Genomic DNA, 20,701 nt, shown 5'->3' on the forward strand with positions numbered 1-20,701 from the left:
TCATGTACATGCAAAATGAATAAAATGTGTATACTTTTATTTTGTTCATCTGCCTGGTGCCAATTTAGTTTCTAGATCCAATAGAAGAGCCCACTACGAGCTTAAAAGGGGCTTTGGAGGTGATCTCTGGCTCCCCTTCAATGGGAAGAACCCCAGACCAGCTGAAGAGAATTAGACTCTAATCCTGACGTGGGGCCTTCATTGATCCCTTCCATGTCATGGCTCATCTCCAGGAAAGTTTTAGTAAATAATTGCTAAATCCCTGCGCATCTATCATAGTCTATCATGTTTTAAACCACTACCCAATTGAATTGTGGCAGAACATTGATTAAATTCCGTTCTTTTAACTCTGACACCAGAGACACATAATTAAAGGAGTTTGGGAAGGGACCTTAACTCTTCCTGCCATTCCATAGTTCTTCCCATTTCAATTTTATTATTACATCATTTTCTTCCACATCTTTTTCTACCTACGGCTCACACACACAAGCTATAGAAAATATATAATTAAATCTTTAGTTATTCTGACGGAAAATAAGTTATACCTTTTAACTTTGAAGTTAAAGTTGAAAAACAGAAGTATTTATTATCATAGATCTCTTGAATGTCCACCTTTCTGGTTTCTCTATATTCTTTCCTAAATTAGGATTTACTGCAGTTATCAGCTAAACACAGACAAAAACAACCCAAAGGAATACTTTCTAAGAAAAAAAAAATTAACCAATCAAATCAGAGCGAACAAATTACTTCAAATCATTTCAAATATAATTAACGGAATTATATAATGCTAAAATAGGGTTCTAATAGAATAAATACATATAATTACAATTGTAGTTTGCTGCCTATGTCAGTTAGGATTTCTACATGACAAATTACTCCAAAGTTTAGTGGCTTAAAACAAAAGGCTTTAGTTTTGCTCTGGAGATTACAGGTTAGCTGAAACTTTCTACTGATCTGGTCTTTGCTCGTCTGATTTGTTCTGGGCTCACTCATGCATCTAAGGGCAGCTGACTGGCCAGTTGAGGGCTGGCTGGTCTAGGATAACCTCAGTTACATCTGGGACAGTTAGTTTACTGTCCACTTGGTTGCTAGATCCATGTGTTTCTAATTCTCCATCAGGTTAGCCCAGGCTGTTCACATGGTGGCTGGGCAGAGTTCAAAGAGGTAGAGGGGCCTTCACTTGCAACTAAACACTATCACCCCCCACATCCTATTAGACAGATCAAGTCAAAAGGCCAGCTCAGATTCAAGGGGTGGGAGAAATAGACTTCTCGTCCTGATGAGAGGAGGTGTGAAGTCACATTACACAGGGCATAGGTGCAAGGGAGGTGTAGAGAAGCAGAACTCATGCTAATTTTTACTCAAATGACATATAACCTTTAAAATTATTTCTCTTTATGCCAGACTTCACAAAGTATCAGTGGAGAAGTTTCTGATATTAATTGGGGTGTTGGTACTAGATAGACTTGAAGGTGTTTTCCAACATTAGGATTCAACAATTCTATGATTTCACCCACAAAAACTAGAAGGGATGAAGGAGGGAAATTTCAATCAATAAAATACATGGTTGAAATTCTGTGAATCAAGAGATTTTCCAGAAAAACATTGTTTGAAGTTGTATTAAAGTGAATCCTTCCTGCTGCTTTTGTTATGAGGTAAGTTGCTCAATCATGTAATGTGACAATGGCTGTGCAAACAGCAACTAAAATTTTGGATAGGATGTAAACAGCTAACTGCAACACAGACAACTCCCAGCACAATTGTTTTAGTCCTTGGAATAGACCACAAAACCAGGGACCCAGAACTAAACCCAGACCATTAAAGCATCCCAATATATTGCTGGGTCTGTTTCAAAGAGCTGGATGGCTTTTTCTTTTAGCTTAGTCATGGCTATTTACTTGACTGTATTTAAGAGGTGCAGAAAGAACCATTTTGCTATAGCATAAGCACTTGCTTGGGAATTCCTTAAAAGGGAATCAAGGACTACACCAAACTTGGCTGATGGATTTTAAATGGTTTGTTGAGTCTTCAGAGCAGAACTGATGTTCACATAAGAAACAGTATCCTAGAAGAGCACAGCCCCATTGGTAACATAAGTAGCCTTCATTTGAACAGAAGTGAATCAATCATTGGTACCTTAAGTTGCTCAGATTTTCTAAGCAGAGTGAAATAATTTCTGCAAAGCAGGCTGGAGTGTTTCTGAAAGAACAGAAGACTACTATAGTAATGACAGCCTTGAAATTAGTACCTGTGTCTGGTGAGCTATGTCTAGCTGATGAGGATATAATGACCTCAATGGAAGCCTTTCATTGAGTAGGGTTAAGAGCCAGTTTTTACAAGATTAAAGGTTGGAGTTAATAATGTAAGGGTAATTTAAGTACAGACAAGACCTCTGAAAGATAATTGACCTTCTGAAATACTTAAGTAATATTTGTCAATTTTTTCAAATATTATGTTTGAAAGAGCCTTTTTAGACATTTTGTTTCTAATTGCAATACCCAAGAAATTTTAATACCATACAGATGCATACCTGTTCACGTACCATGTGAAAAACCATGATTATACATAAAAAGGATAAGACTTTTTAATTCATAAGAACAGATTTTTGCCTCTGTGAGGGTGATACCACTCCTGTTGAGAATGCATGTTTTAAAGAGACAGCTGTTAAATCCATAACAGCAGGGTTGGATGGAGGATGACAGAGCCAACAATCAGTTAATTCAAAGTGATAGAAATGGTCTGAAGAAAATGCACAAGAGAATTTTGTTTCTCTTTGAGCAACCGAAGACCACAGGTGCCCAAAGTAAAAAGATGGAGAAGAAGCATGTTGAGAAATTGGTCTCTTGTCAATATGGTATGCTACAGTACAATAGTAGGCAAGGTTAAAGAAGAGCGAACAGAAAGGAATAGGATGAAGAAGAATCACAGAACTGATTCTGTTTGTTCATGCTGGATGGCAGTTTTCTACTCCCTAGAGCTTTCTGATTTTAGAAGACAGTTAAGAATCCTCAACTGAAAGTCTCCTAATTCAACAGACTCTCAGCAATTAAAAGAAGATGATATGTAGCGGTCAAAAGAAAATGATGTCTGTCTTTTTAAGAAACATGAATCCAAGGATCAACTTCTTGGAATTTTACTGCTGTGCTGGTTGTTACCATACCTGGTAAGATCCTTTCCGTAGAAGGGTAAGGGTGGATTTTTTTATGAGTTTCCTTTAAGAAGACTACATTTCCATGTTCCAGGTCATGAGTAGTTATCTTAGAAATGATTTTTGTGCCTGTTTAATGATAAGACTGGTGATATCTAGTCATATCCATTTACCATAGGGAAGTATCCTAAATTCCTGGGGTGGTCTAGTATTAAGCCCTAAGAAAGAATCTATGTATGTCATCAAGGCTTATGGCAACATCTTAGGCCTTGGAAGTTCTAAAGTCTCTGAGCACATTGCCAATTTTTGGTTTTGAATTACATTTGTTATCTCTACTCTATAAAGATTGCAATCTATAAAGATTGCAGATAGGAACAAGGAAGTTTTTGAGTAGAAAGTAAAGCCTCCCCAAGGTATTTAATAACATTCTCAGTGAAAGGTAGTCCTCAAAATAAGCAATGACCGAGCATACTACAACGTGCCTATTATTTGTGTAAATGTTGATCTTTGTTTCTTTTCACCTGGGAGGCTCAGATGAGGACAATGAACTCAGTTATATGAACCGATATAAATTCCAGGAGAGTCTCGTGTTCCAACATCGAATTTGAATCTGTAATTGGATAGCCTGCTTGATAATTTCAAGTTTTTGTTTTTAAATGCAAACCATTATAAAACAAAATTAAATCAGGATTGTTCAAGGAAATCTACATTAAGCCTATGTAAAGCCTAGAAAATATTTTCATACAGATTAAATCATTGAGAGGTTTTTTTTTTTTTTTTTTTTTAAGGCTGGTAGAGGAAGGAGTCCTGGAGTCGGCATGTTACAGTGATGGATACTGATAGGTGAACACAAGAGAAATAGTATGGGAACTTAACTGCAAATTTATTGATTTATTTCATAAGGCATAAGAAGAGTGCCCCAACTGGGCACAGTGGCTCACACCTGTAATCCCAGCACTTTAGGTGGCCGATACGAGTGGATCATCTGAGGTCAGGAGTTCGAGACCAGCCTGGCCAACATGGCGAAACCCCATCTCTACTAAAAATACAAAAAATAAAAATAAAAAATTAGCCAGGTTTGGTGGCAGGCGCCTGTAATCCCAGCTACTGGGGAGGCTGAGGGAGGAGAATCACTTGCACCCAGGAGGCGGAGGTTGCAGTGAGCCGAGATTGCATCATTGCACTCCAGACTGAGTGACAGGAGTGACTCCGTCTCAAAAAAGAAAGAATGCCACTAACTGACAAGAATTTAATAAATCTAGGCTCTAAAAAGCAAAATATTTTGTAAACAATTATACCAGTCTATGCTTAAATATGAGTATACTTCTTTTAATTTGAAAAGTAAACAATCATTGTAACATAGTTACAAACAAAGGAACAAATATGTTACTTGGCGGCCTTTCCAAGAAACCGAAAAAATTGATTATACATAAAAAGACTTCACAACCATTCTATTCTTTCTAATTTGGGGCTGAAATTTCAAAAAGGCAAAATTGAGTATGGTCAAAAGAAACAAGATATAAATACAATACCACCAGCAGGGGCAAAGATTAGCAGGGACTTTTAACATTCCCAAAGACAAGTTGTTTGTTAAAATACATCAAGAGCAAAGAAGAGATTGCTAGAAAAAAATGAGTATCTGTTATCTGAACACAGAAAATTTGCTCATTTTACAGAAAAAAAAGGACAAATCTAATTTTACTAATGTGTACTATTTGTGTGAAATTTTCCAGTAAAGAATTTAACATTTTTCTATATATGCATTTTCACATAGAAAGATATATATGCAAATAGATGATAAATTTACCTAAAGCCTTAAAAAGATAATAATTAACTGGTAAGTATGTTAAATAGAGCAATGTCTATATGATATTGAATTTGCTATCCTAATAAAGTATTAAGATGTCCTTAATTAACAGATACTAATTAGTATCCTGCATATGTATTCATGTTTCTTTGTAAAGAATGAACCAAAAATGTTCAATCATTTATATTAATTCCCAGGTTCAACCATGCTGATAATTCCTTATATAAATTTTCCTGTTAGATTGCTGGTATGATTTCCGTCTTCTAAATGGATCCTGACCAATACAAACACCAAATTAGTTTCATTACTCATTCAGCATGCCTGCATTTGGCAGTGCCAATATATTTTCTCAGGATTTGAATGGAAAAAATATACTATATTACTGAGTTTACTCAGTATTCAAACATAATCAAAACCTACAAACCCCAAGCCTGTTTGAACAATTCAAATGAAATATACATGTCTTCAGGCTAAATTTTGCACTCCCACTTCAAACCAAGTGTAAACTGAATTTTAACACAATACATAAGCAGGACGTCTTCAACATTGCTTTGTTTAATTCTCCAGGGATTATCTAGATAATTACTATCAATATCTACAAAATATAATAATACTTAACCTAACCCCCTACAGACAAATAATCTTCTGAACAGAATCTAAAAATTTACCTACATAGATATGGTTTCTTGCCTTTAAATTATTGATAACATAGCAACAGTTTTCGTGGTGGGCACTGATGTGGGCAGACCTGCAACATCACAAAATAAATAGCCCTCCTTCTTTGCTCTCTCAGGACAGAGCTGTGGTTGTGATATCTTGGAAGAATCAGAAATCACAGAATGCAAGGTTATTTTTACGTCCTTTCTCACATTAGTATCAAGTGATTTGGGCCAAAGAGCAAGTTTTCATGAACGGATTCGTTCATCTATTTATTATCATCATGTTAATACTAAATATTTACAATCGGGAAGGTGCATATTGGGCACTCAGTGAGTTTCAAGGCATGGCCACAGTTAGGTACAAAAATGCATAACATAGTTCTTGCCCACTCATTATCTGTAATCTATTTCAATACAAATAGCTTGTGAGAAAAAAAAAGTTGAAATGCAGTTTTCTTATCATACCCCAAAGAACCCCTTTCTATTTGCAACCTGAGTTCAACCATGTGCATAGACTATTTCTTTCCTTGTTTTCGTTTTTAACTTTTATTTTAGGTTCAGGGATTCATGTGCAGGTTTGTTATATAAGTAAACTCGTGTCACAGGGGTTTATTGTACAGATTATTTCATCACCCAGATTCTACGCCTGGTATTCAATAGTTGTTTTTCCTGTTCCTCTTCTTCCTCCCAACCTCTACCTTAAAGAGGCTCCAGTGTCTGTTGTTCCCTTTGTCTCCATGAGTTCTCATCATTTAGCTCCCACTTACAGGTGAGAACATGCAGTATTTGGTTTTCCGCTTCTGCGTTAGTTTGCTAAGGATAATGGCCTCCAGTTCCATCCATGTTCTTACAAAAGACAGGAGCTCATTCTTCCTCATGGCTGCATAGTATTCCAGGGTGTATATGTACCACATTGTATTTACCCCATCTGTCATTAATGGAAATTTAGGTTAATTTCGTGTCTGTGCTGTTGTAAATAGTGCTGCAATGAACGTTTGTGTGTGTGTGTCTTTATAGTAGAAGGATTTATATTCCTCTGGGAATATACGCAGTACTGAGATTGCTGGCTCGAATGGTAGCTCTGTTTTTACCCCTTAGAGGAAACGTCATACCGCTTTCCACAATGGCTGAACTAATTGACATTCCTGCCAACCGTGTATAAGTGTTCCCTTTTCTCTGCAACCTCACCAGCATCTGTTATTTTTTGACTTTTTAATACTGGACTCTTATTTTCATTAAATTCTAAGAAGCCAGAACTGGTAATGAACCCAGAGACTAATTTAACTATTGGCAACTAACTCAACCAAGGAAAATAGGCTTGGGAGGTAAAGTAATATATGAGAATCACAGTGGTATTGAAAATTTCAGAATTAGAATACAAATATTTGAATATTAGGGCAAACCACATTACATATACAACCTAAGAAACCAATATTCTTAGTGGTTAAGAAGTACAGTCCCAGCCGCGTGTGGTGGCTCACGCCTGTAATCTCAGCACTTTGGGAGGCTGACACACGAGGTCAGGAGATTGAGACCATTCTGGCTGACACAGTGAAACCCCGTCTCTACTAAAAATACAAAAAAATTAGCCAGGCGTGGTGGCAGACACCTGTAGTCCCGGTTACTCCGGAGGCTGAGGGAGGAGAATGGCATGAACCCGGGAGGCGGAGCTTGCAATGAGCCGAGATCGTGCCACTGCACTCCAGGCCTGGGCAAGGAGCCAGACTCCGCCTCAAAAAAAAAAAAAAAAAAAAAGAGGAAGTACAATCCCTGAAGCCAGTCTGATGAGTTCTTAACCTGAATCTGCCACTTATTAGCTACCTGACCGTGAACAACTTAACTAATCCCTCTATACGTCAGTTTCCTCATTTGAAAAATGGGTACAATAGCAATATTAATTACCACTTAGGACTGATAGTGAGCTTCAACTGAGGTTCACATGTAAAGCACTTAGAAGTGTCTGGAACATGATAAGTGTTCAGTATGTAATGACTTTAATTATTATAGAACTTTGCTTTAGGAAACATCTTGAAAGACATCTTTCCCAACCTTTTATCACAGTCAGTGATTTAAAAAAAAATCCCTCACGGGTAAATTATCAGCCTCTATCTAAGCACATACAATAATGAGGCATTTTGATTACAGAACTGCTCTGCGATAAATGAGAGTTTTAACATACAAATTGAAAGTACTCACATTTCAATGTATATCTTCAACCAAAAATTTAGAGCAACCTTTCTCAACCGTTATATGAGAAAATTACTTAATTGTTTAACTCCACAGAGAATGTTTCGAGAGACCATTTGATGCATAAATGGCACCATTCAGGATACATAGGAGAGAATGGCACTATTTAGGCATCAATAAATGTAATGTTAATTTGTTCCATTCAGTGGCTGTATTGGAGATTTAGAGATAATTCTGTTACAGAACTCTGGATGATAAGGGCGAATTTAGAGTTCCTAGCTTGCTTTTCTTTTCCTTAATTTTCCCAGAACTTTTAGAAGTGATCAGCCTGGTATCGTTCTATAGCAGTGGAAATTTGTGATCCCTAAATGCTTGCTGTCAATGGGCACTTTGTCAATGGTGAACAGAAGATTATCTGATTATCTTTTTCACCAGTGTGTGATAGGGACTGCTGAATTTTCATGCCTTAATATTTACATAATTTTCACTGGAGTCCACTTCAGTTAGGCAGACACCCATCCCTAAGGTCTCCCTCCTGTCTTTCTCAAAGATATTCTGCCTCATTACCAAAGCACAAGAGCTCCTGGAAAGAGAAATATCTAAATATTCTATATATTATTGAATATTACCTCACTAATAACATCTGAGGTGAGAGGCAAAGATTATGACTATCAGGAATTACCAGAATTTGGGGCCAAATTGTCTTCATTGCAGGCCTAACAGAGACCAGATTCATCTTCTGGTTATTTATTCATTTTCCAAATATGTAGGTATAATGAGGCGGAATATCTTTGAGAAAGATAGGAGGGGGACATTAGGGCTGGATGTCTGCCTAACTGAAGTGGACTCCAGTGAAAATCATATAAATATTAAGGCATGAAAATTCAGCAGTCCCTATCACACACTGGTGAAAAAGATATGACATGTCTAGCAGTGATCAGAATTCCCACTGTGGCTCCTCCATGTGTGGAATAAACACATTGGAGTGGATGTGAAAAGGTTCTGCCTATCTTATCCTCAATGAACTAGAAGTTGCCATTGTACTCACACTTCCCTGAAAATAAACTCTTCCATGGCCTCCCCATTTCACTCGCTTCTGATTCCCAGTCTCAGAACAGTGCGTCTCATTGATCAAGCCTGTCATTTACCTGCCCTCTGGATTCAAGGTAATCTGGGAATGGAGTCTTTTAACTTCTTTATTGGAAGTGAAACACATATGTTGGGAAATTACCAAAGTAAATGACAAGTCTACAAATGGCCTGAGGTAAAGACGTACACTATTTTATAAGCCTTAACAAATGTGTGGCAAGATGATCAGGGATTTAGAACAAGACATATTAAGGGACGGATTCCAAGGAAGTTGAAGAATGAATTATATGAAAGTGCTTGTTTCTGTCTCTTCTAGAGATATGTCTGGGAACCAAGGTATGGATTGGTAGTGGCTTTTGCAAAATGCTTGTTTTCCATCCTCAGGAACAGGAGCTTTTTTCATTTAGACATTTTAGGATCCAGGAAAGAAGTATATTTTCATTAACATGCTTAAGAATAGTTCCACTGAATTGGAAGCTGAGACTATTATCTGACCATTTGGAAATTCCCATGTCCAGGCCTCTGGGATAACACAGCCAAACTCTTAAGAAACAATACATTTACTGATATACTTTGGGGACAGGAGGATGAAGGCAACTAAATGGATCTCATGGAGCCTCGCCACATCCCACAATGCAGTCTTTACATTTAACAGGAGGATGTTACCCTCCCACCCCGTTCAAGTAGGACCATCAATGGATCCGATTCCTCGATTTGTGAAATTAAGACCACACAACTGGTAAAGAATCTTAATGATCTATGGGCTTCACTGCAATCAAAATAAATAAACAAAAATAAATAAATAAATAAATAGGAATAAAAAGATCCTGGTAACTTTTTAATAAATTCCTTTACTCCTCAAGTTAGGAGGAGAGACCTGACTAATATATTTCATCTCTAAATGTAGATGGCTTTGATAATTTATTTCAAGCAGGATCAGACTTTTTTTTTTTCACTTGTATCAGTTGATCTTGTACAGATTTATAGATTTTTATATTTAAAGAACAATATATTCTATGTAAATAACACGGATTTAGATACAGAAATTCTGCTTGGCTCTTCTAAGATTATTTCTCTGAGCTTCTCACATACCTAATCTCCAGATAAGAAGGATCTAATAAAAATGAATGTCAAAAATATGAGGGCCCTTCATCTCATAACTTTTGTAACACTCAATAATTCATCCAATCAATTCTGATTAGGTTTGAAGTTCTGATTTCACTCTGATAAGAATGGATCTGCAATTCACAATTCCAGCAGAAAGAACAGCCTGGAGCTAATTATCTCTAAGAATGACAGTATTACATACCAAGCCCTGTGAGTCTTCAAGGCATAGCTAGTTCACAAAACATCTTCGATTTGTTTAATAGACAAGTACTTTATTGATGCACCAGCACTCTTCACTATCAAAATATTGAAGCAAAATGTAGCCCTATCTCCATATAAAATACAATTCATTATGGATCTTCCAGAATAAAAATCTATCCTAAAACAATTGCTAAATGAACTTATGACAGCTTGTGTGTGTTTATTTGTGTAAACTCAATATAACATTTTGGCAAAATGTATATTGAACTATCTATCCTAAACATTATCAAATAGGGCTATTTTCTTCTTGAGTTTACTTCTGCAACGTGTTAGCAAAACTATAGCAGAGATGGCCAGTTTTATTAGCACACCAAAAAAATAGACCTAGCAGAATAAACTTTTGACCTGAATTCCTCATGTTATGTATTTAAATATTTAAACTAGAACTTGTCACTTCTAGATGTAATTCTTCCAAGGGTTCATATTTTTTTGACTTGGGCTGGGAAGAGAGAGAATTAAATAAGCAAGGAAAATTTTAGTAAGTTTTGTTAACGTGTAATTCAATTTGATTAGAACAACAATTATTAAGCTAACACTTTACTTAGACGTCTATACTCTGATTAGAGAATGTGAATTGCAGCAATAATGCAAGAAAATTATATGACTATAGTAACAAGGAGCACAATGGCTTAAAATTTTAAGCTAATACAGGCTGTGATCATGTCATATACATTTTTGTGCCTGGAGCATTTGGATCAGTCCTTGGAACATATCTGACGCTCTACAAGTATTTTTAAATTTCATTTAATCTGAAAAGAATGAAGAAGGAATGAGTTCTGCTGTTATATTGCACAGTAGGGTGACAATAGTTTACAGTAAGATTTAGTAAATTACAAAATAGCTAGATGAGAGGTTTTTGAATGTCTTCACCATTAAAAAAAAAAGATTAATGAATGAAGTACTGGTAACACTGCTCCAGTATGATCATTACACTATATATATAGATGTGTGTGTGTGTGTGTGTGTGTGTGTGTGTATTGAAACATCAAATTGTACCGCCCGCCTTGGTTTTTATTTTTGAGACAAAGTCTCACTGTGTCACCCAGGCTGGAGTGCGGTGGTATGATCTCGGTTCCCTGCAAACTTCACCTCCCACATTGAAGCAATTCTTCTGCCTCAGCCTCCCAAGTAGCTGGGATTACAGGCACACATCACATACCCAACTTATTTTTGTATTTTTAGTAGAGATGGGATTTCACAATATTGCCCAGGCTGATCTTGAACTCCTGGGCTCAAGTGATCTGCCCACTTTGGCTTCCCAAAGTGCTAGGATTACAAGCATGAACCACTGTGCCTGGCCAAATTGTATCCTTTAAGTATGTACAATTACAATGCTTTAAAAAAAAAAAGAAAAAAGAATAAAGGCAGTACAAGTTCTTATAACCAAAACACAGTGTATAATCCTCTAAGATTTAAAGATACTAGGGTTCTTAGGCCCTCACAGGCTTTACCAAAAGCTACTTGTTTGTTTCCTAAGAGAAAATATTGGCCTAAAATAACAGGATTTATGTTTTAAATCCAAATGCCTTGTGAAAGTATGTAAAGCTTGGGGGAAATTACATTTGGACTTTTTGTTTAAGTCACTCATGATCACATGTCAAACATCTTTAAGAGAAACTTGCAGAGAATCTGCTGACTCTAAAAGTATTAATATATAATATAAATATAATATAAAATAATTATATAAACACTATGTAGCTTTAAGGTAAAAATAGCATTGTAGCTATTGATTTCATAATTGATGAGAATCTGGCTCAGCTTGGCCAACATTTGATATGGATATGAACTACAGCTGACCCCTGAACAACATGGATTTGAACATCATGAGTCCACTTATACTGGATTTTCTTCCATCTCTGCCCCTCGTGAGACAGCAAGACCCTCCCTCTCCTCTTCCTCCTCTTCCTCAGCCTGCTCAATGTGAAGAAAACAAGGACAAAAACCTTTATGATGACCACTTCCACTCTGGTTTACCTTTAGTGTGATAATACAGTATATAACATACAAAATAGGTGTTAATTGACTGTTTATGTTTTTGGCAAGGCTTCCAGTCAACAAGAGTAGTTAAGATTAGGGGGAGTCAAAAGTTACATGTGGATTTTCAGCTGTGCAGGGGTCCATGCTCTTTGGACCCCACATTGTTCCAGGGCCAACTGTATATGTCAATGAGGCCCAAAACAAATTTGCATCTTTGGGTCCCATCTTTCCCCTGCACTCCAGACTAATTTTTCCAATTGCCTACTCGAGTTTGCTACATGATGTCTGAAAAAAATTTATCTTTTATATATATATATATTGTATGTAGAGTGGAACTCTTAATTATCTGCTCATTAATGCTCCATCTCAGAAATTTGTATTAATTATTTATTCAGTACCATTAGCAAAAACAAAGGATTAATTTTTTACTCCTCCCTTTCCTTTATCCTTCATAGCAAATCCAGGTGACTTCACTTTCGTAACATGTTCCAAATACTGTCTATGCAATCTCCCCAGGCACCATCTCCGTACAAAGTTACCGTAGCCTTTCATGTATATCTCTTCCTGAGCCTCATTTAGTGGTTTCTCTGCTTCCATTTTTCTTTTTTTTCAGCAGAGTTTCCCTGTGTTGCCCAGGCTATAATACACTGGTGCGATCTTGGCTCACTTCAACCTCCTTCATTCAAGAGATTCTCATGCCTCAGCCTCCCAAGTAGCTAGGATTACAGGCATGCACCACCACACCTGGCTAATTTTTGCATTTTTAGTACAGATGGGGTTTCATGTTGGCCAGGCTGGTCTCAAACTTCTGACCTCAGGTGATCTGCCTGCCTCGGCCTCCCAAAGTGCGGGTATTACAGTCTTGAGCCACAGCACCCGACCCCAAAACCTATTTTCATCAAAGGATATAGGAATAAAGTAATACAGAAAGTTAAATCTGATTTATAGTTATTCATTGAATGACTGTCTCTTCAGTTCTAACATAATATAACAACTCATTTATTGAAATATATCTATTAACTACCATATCTTATGTGGTAGCAGTTCCTAACCTTTTTGGAGTCAGAGATTGGTTTCATGGAAGACAATTTTTCCATGGACCTGGGTAGGGGTGGTTTCAGGATGATTCAAGCACATTTAATTTATTGTGCACTTTATTTCTAGTATTAATACATTGTCATAGATAATGAAATAATTCTACAACTCACCATAATGTAGAATCGTGGGAGCCCTGAGCTTGTTTTCTTACAACTAGACGGTCTCATCTGGGGGTGATGGGAGACAGTGACAGATCATCAGGCATTAGATTTTCATATGGAGCACGCAACCTAGATTCTTTTCATGCACAGTTCACAATAGGATTTGCACTCTTATGAGAATCTGATGCCACTGCTGATCTGACAGGAGGCAGAACTCAGGTAGTAATGCAAGTGGTGGGAAGCAACTGTAAATACAGATGAAGTTTCCCTGGCTTGCAGCCGCTCACCTCCTGCTGTTCCACCCAGTTTCTAACAGGCCATGGACCATTATGTGTCCATGGTCCAGGGGTTAGGAACCCCTGTTATATAGTAATAGGCAGTGAAAATACTAGAAAAGAACACATAATTTTTTGTTCTCTGCCCTCATTGAGTTCACATTGGAGTGGGGAGGATAAATATTAAATCAGCAATACAATGCAGTATGTAGGAGAAAGGGGAAAAAGAAAGATGCCACATGAAATAAAAAACGTTTCAGTGGGGAAGGATTATACTGCCATTCAGATTCAGTGTGACAAAATATTTATAGCATATGTCACTTAGGGATTTCCTAGGAAATGAGGAATAAAAACATCTTAGTCATAGATCACAGCATAGTTAAAAATCTTGTGGTGAGAAAGCCGTTGGTATTTGAGAGTTGGAAGAAGTCACTAGCTCTGAAGTGGGGCAAAGGTTTATTTCTTTATATTTATATTTTTTGGAGACAGGATCTGTCTCTGACACACAGGCTGGGGTACAGTGATACATCTCAGCTCACTGCAACCTCTGCCTCCCAAGTTCAAGCAATTCTTGTGCCTCAGCCTCCCAAGTAGCTGTGATTACAGGCTTGTGCCTCCACACCCAGTTAATTTTTTGGTTTTTTAATAAAGACGGGGTTTCACTATGGTGGCCAGGCTGGCCTTGAACTCCTGGCCTCAAGTGATCCACCTGCTGTAGCCTCCCTAAGTGCTGGGATTACAGGCGTGAGCCACTGCACCCAGCCTGAAGTGGGGCAAAGTTTTTTTTTAAACCATTTGGTTGTGTTACAGAGTTTCTTGAGTTCAGACTTTTTAAATTGTATATTAGGGTTTGAAACATGAAAGAAAGTTATAAATAGAAATTTGTATTGCTAGACAGCTGTGTAAATGAAATCCTTACAAAGAAAGAGCACTAGTTCTCCACAACACCAAAAGGATCCACTTTGCTTACTTAGAATCTTATTTCTTCACTACTGGGCCAAGAGTAAAAATAAGAGCATATTACTCTTGGTCAGGGTTATCTTAAATAATAAAGATTTTATCAGGAAAAAAAAAAAAGGTGCTCCATTTCTTTTCTTTCTTTCTTTCTTTGAACATCCTCTCTTCTTTATAATACTTTAAGATATAACTGGTCAACAGACAAAAGGAAATACACACACTTCACATCTTTAGAAGGCTTTTAACAAAGATGTTAGTGTTAGATGAATTCTAAAATATATTCTAATCCCCAATAATGCCTTTCATAGTTACACAATCTTTAGTTCACAAAAGAAATGCCTGGCCTTTATAAGAGCTCAGTAGCACTTGAATTTTTTGTTTTGTTTTGTTTTTTTGAATCCTGGAGGAAGGAGTAGGTGAAGAAGCATTTCTCCACGTTTGTGTTGGGCTAAATTAAGCAAATATTGTTTCAGTAATTTACACAACGCCAGATCAATTAGGCAGAGTCCAGTTCACAGCAAAACATGTATGTTCCTTCCTTCTTCCTGGAACAATGCAAATCATTGCCCTGGCAACAAGCAAGTGACCATTTGCTTTTCTAACAATTGATCCTGTCTCTGGCTTGGAAGTTCGAATAATCTAACCACAGAAATAGGCTGTATAAACTTAGATGGAATCATAGAGATTGCACAATGTATAATCATAGAGATTGTACAATGGCCACATTCTACAAAAGCAGAAATGAGGCCAGGTCAAAGACTTTTACTTTGCTTCTTTGCTCAAATTCAATTTCTCATCTCTCACCTTATATGTCCTAACATTTACTGAACGTTTACTATGTGCCAAGCACTGTTCTAAGCACTTTGTCTTCAGTAACTCATTTAATCCTTATGAGAACCCTATAAAGTTGGCATTATTATTTTTCTCATTTTATAGATGAACAAATTCAATTTCCAAGAGATGTCAACGTGCTCATTGTCAATCAGTTTGTCAGTAAAAAAGCCTAGATTTGAACTTTGTCAGACTTCAGAGTCTACACTTTAAATACAATATATTCCATCTCTCTAATACTTTATATCTAGCAGTGTTACCCAATCAATGTATTCAAATGGTAAAACTGTACAGAAATTTTTTTACTATTATATGAATATAGTAGTCATGTTTTACATCTCTTATTCTTTACTATTAACAACATAATTTAAACTATATTATATTTATTTAATCTAGTATAATAGAATTGTATTTATCCGTTTAGACAATGATGAATTGCTTTTGCGTGTCTGTTCTCATCACTGACCTTTTTATGAAACGTAGCAAGCAGTTCAACACTAAATTCACTTAATATAGCATACCTCAAAAATAAGCAACAAATGCTTATTTGCAAATCAAATACTACCAAACCTTTTTCCTTTTCTGATCAGTAAATATCAATAAATCTTAATTTACAAACGAATAATGCATTTTTTTCCTGAGACACGAACAAAACCCCAGCCTCTTCCTTTTCTTTGCTTTTTGGGATAAGGATTCCCAGACTCTTATACACAGAACACACCCAGTAAATGTGATGAGTTAATCAATAAGTAGAAAGGAAAAATCTATGCCCATAACTAGAATCTGAATTTCCTCTTTCATAATTATAATCTGGAGAATTTTCTCCCTAAATGAAAGTGGAATATATGTGTAAGAAACTGTCATTCTTTGAAGGTAATATTATTGTGTAGCTGGAAAATTCAAAAGGATACTTTGAAATGTTTGTACACAGATAATGATATATGAAATGAATATTCAGACTTTGAATGGACAAGGGGAACTAAAGCAAAAGTACAACTTACTCTTCTGGCTATGTATGAATAATAAGGGTCCTTTTTCTCTGACTCAGGAGGTTCAGGTCTTTTGTCAGAATTCATGAAACCCACAGGCTAACTTATTAGCTTGCAAGTAGGATAAACATCTTAGATTCTTCATAGTTCTTGACAGTTTGGGGGGATGAAGCTGGATGGGTCACCAACAGAAGCATGAGTTTCTGAAAGAGAAAGGACCGGAGTTCCCATGGATTGGGTTAGGGAATGTGAGAAGACTTCCAGGCATCTGATGGGAAGTGTTCTCACCCAAGTAGTAAGCGGAATGGGAGGAATAAAGGTCCTTTACTCTTCTAACCTGGAGGCTGAGAGGCAAGTTACCTGAATGAAGCATTAATTGTTGCATAACTCTCCTCCAGGCAGTTGAGGATACAGAAGTAGGCAGTATCCAGCCTTACAGGCCCTCATAGGTCAAGCCTCAGTTCTGTTTTCTTCTCCTGCAACCTTCATTGACTTCTACAATACAGGTCACACTTCCTTACCTTCATCCTGCAAGGGTTCAACATTTGACGTTTCTTTATGCATAACTAGCACTCTAACCCAAACAAGCTTAGAAGACAACCATGGATATCTTTTACAAAGAAGAAAAGAGAGCAAAGAAAAAAAATTGACTTTACAAAAGTAATTCACAAAACTCCTGACTAAAATAAATAATAAAATATATAACCTTCCCACTGTCCTTTTCTAATTTTCCCTTCCTATCTTCCCTTCCAATTATTCCTTTCCTTGTTGCTTCCTGGGATAGAGGTGTCAGGATCTATGTGTGGAGGGCAAGCCATATACGAAGCCCAATAGTGGAAGGACTGAGAAAACCTGCTTTTGGAGACCAATGAATTAAAGATATTCCTGTTGTCAAGATGGTGGGTCTGTAAAACTACAGGGTAAGTCTTCCTAGAGGACCATCACTGCCTCATTTCCTGTTTTGTGACTGTAGTTAGTGACTTTAAACCATATCAGAAGCCATATGCAGCAGAGTTAGTTGTCGCTTAATCAAATGCATTCCTCGTTTGCTCCCTTGTCCCTGTCTAAATTTGCATGAGAAAATTTACATGAAAGTACCCAGTAGAGTCTAGCATGTAATAAATGTTCACTAAATGTTGCTTTCTTATTTTTGCTTCTAAATCTTTTGTTTGTCAAATATTTTCTCCAAGTATAAATCCATCACTGAGCTTAATAAGGTATATTAAACAATTCACCGAACATTCCCCCCAAAAGGAAAAAGCGTGCTCTCGTGCTCTTACATGCTAAAGAGATGCTGATTGAATTGACAGATGTAAAACCGGATTTTTGTTCTAGATTTTCTAAAAAATTTAGTTAGCTAATTTGAATAAATATTATTAGTTTAGGAGCTTTCTTAAACCCAGTTCCTAGTCAAAAAGTTGTTTCTGTCACTCCATACCTAAAACATTTAAATAGATTCCAGCTGCCATTTGGACACAGAACAAAATGACCTTATAATTTGGCACCTCAATTTTCTTGTTATCTCAAGTCTCACTGCATCCTACCCTGTCTTTTGGTATTCTAGCCACTTTGGCTACTCTAAATCCTTGTACTTGACAAACAGACTCTGTCTTACTTACAAGTTGTGGCATACTTTTTACCTTCATCAGGGACTGTCTTAGTCTGTTTTGTGCTGCTACAACAGAAGGCCTATGACTGAGTAAATTTATAATGAACAGAACTTTACTGACTTGCATTTCTGGAAGTTGGCAAGTAAAAGATCCAAGGGCTGGCATCAGGCAAGGGTCTTCTTGCTGTGTCATGTCATGGCAGAAGAACAAAGAGTGGATGAGAGAGAGCAAGAGATCAAACATGCAGCATCAAGCCCTTTTATAATTGATGTTGATCAATTGATGAGGTTGAAGCTCATGATCTAAACACCTCCCATTAGACTCCATGTCCCAAAACTGCAGCATCAGGGGCTTAAGTTTCCAACACATGCTTCTTGGGGAACACATTCAAACCATAGCAGGTACCAACTATTTTTTCTAACAACAGATATATCTTTCCATTATAAATGTATACCTGTTTTTCAAATGAGATATCATACTTTTTTCTTCTTTCTTTTTAATAGATTTGGAGGGTACAAGTACGGTGTTTTTACATGGATATATTGCATAGTGGTAAAGTCTGGGATTTTAGTATAACCATCACCCAAATAGTGTACACTGTCCCCATTAAGTGATTTCTCATCCTTCATTCCCTTCTAAATCTCCACCCTTTCCAAGTCTCCAACATCTATTATTCTACTCTCTTTGTCTATCTGTACATATTATTTAGTTCTCACTTACGAGTGAGAACATATGGTGTTTGATTTTCTGTTTCTGAGTTATTCCACTTAAGACAATGACCTCTGGTTACATCTAGAAGGCAGCCTTTTCTTCTGCAGTTCCAGGGTAGGCACCACTCTTACAGGTTCCTCTTGCACCTAATACTGCTCCTCTCAGGGCACTTGTCACATTGTACAAGACCAGTTTTTAAAATGTCTCTCCCATTTGGTTGTAAAACCTCTGAGAGTGGGAGCCATGTATGTCTGTTATTTAATTGTTGAATTCCCAGTACCTTTTTCTATGCTTGGAACATAGTAAATATTCAGTAATTATTTTGCAAACTTTATCCTGTATTTTATTTCACTGCCCAGTTCACTGCCTTTTTTAGCAACACTTTGGTTACAGACATTGACAAGACTCCAAAGAAAAGGCGGAAATGATGAACTCTCCTGTGTCATGTACAGTTAGCAACTTGGTAATCTACTTGGAGCTATCCTTAGAAACTCTGATTGTAGAGTAGTAATTGTGCCAAATTATTGAATTATGTCATATCTTGTTCCATGAGTGTCATAATAACAATTCAACTTAATAGGCTTGATATTTACTGTTGGAGGCACGTCAGAGTCAGAAGGAAATTTGGACTACCTTAGGGCAAATAGGATGTGACAAAGGACTTTTGTAAATACTATTCTGGCTAGAGTAATATAACTTATTTCCATTAAATGTGTCATTACTGTATCACTATGATACTAGAAAGTGATAGAATGACTGATGTGTAAAATTCTGTGAAATATGTAATGAGAGTCATATATAAACAATATTTTAAGTATCACCACAGTAATCCTGGAGAGCTAGGTGTCCAGGCCAGAAACATTACTCAAGGTAGTTTGAAGATTGCCCAGAATCACAGTGCACTAGGTCAGACCTACTTAGCTACCGTTGGTTTACTTTATTTTACTGTTTCTTTATAGCAAGAAAAGGAAAAAAGATACAAAGAAAATAAAGATACAACTTCCCAGTCCCTCTACTTTTCTTCAAAGAAGTGCTACTTTAATTGGTTTTATCATTCTAGGAATTAATGATTGAAGGAGGAAGAGTTCCACCAGTTCAGAGGAACCCAGAATGCCAGGTTAGCTAAGTTTTCTCTCCTTTTATTATAAGGAGGAAAGAAAAAATATCGTATTTTCAAGCCTAACTAACATCCAGTATCTAAATGCAAATTTTTCTGTGGCTCTACAGTTTCATAATCCAACTTCTGTGTTTTCTTTACTGCTGATTTATCTAGCTTATTTGAGTTGAAGTCCTGCTTATGAAATACAACATCAGATTAAGGTCTCTGATTTTTAGATAAAAATAAATGTTGTCCAGGCATGGTGGCTCACATGTGTAATCCCAGCACTTTGGGAAGCCAAAGCAAAAGGATTGCTTGAGCCCAGGAGTTTGAGACCAGCTTGGGCAATATGGCAGAACCCTGTCTCTACAAAAAAAAAAAAAAGGAAAAAACGAAGCTTAGCCAGGCATGATGGTGCATTCTTGTGGATCAGGCTGCTCAAGCGGCTGAAGTGGGAAGATTTTCAAGTGGCACCCCTTTTGTGGAATCACGTTTGATCCTACCCTCCTCATGGTGGATTTCCTAAATTGTCTGTTTCTCCATTATCTTACATGAGCTGGAATGGGTTTTTTTGTGTGTTTATCTCACTAAGCATATCACTATATGCTTGAGGAAAAGAAATCATATATCATTTTCTTAGTTTCCATTCAGTCACAACACCTAAAACACATACTGATAAATATTTCTTGAGTCAATGAATAAGTCTCTACATCGAATGCATAATATTATCACAGCTGTTTTGCTAAGGCCATGTTTCTGCAAGTAAGGTAGCAAAATTTTCAGAGGGAGAGTGGT

Source organism: Colobus angolensis, unplaced genomic scaffold (genome assembly GCF_000951035.1).
Source record: "Colobus angolensis palliatus isolate OR3802 unplaced genomic scaffold, Cang.pa_1.0 Scaffold11, whole genome shotgun sequence".
Taxonomy (NCBI): Eukaryota; Metazoa; Chordata; class Mammalia; order Primates; family Cercopithecidae; genus Colobus; species Colobus angolensis.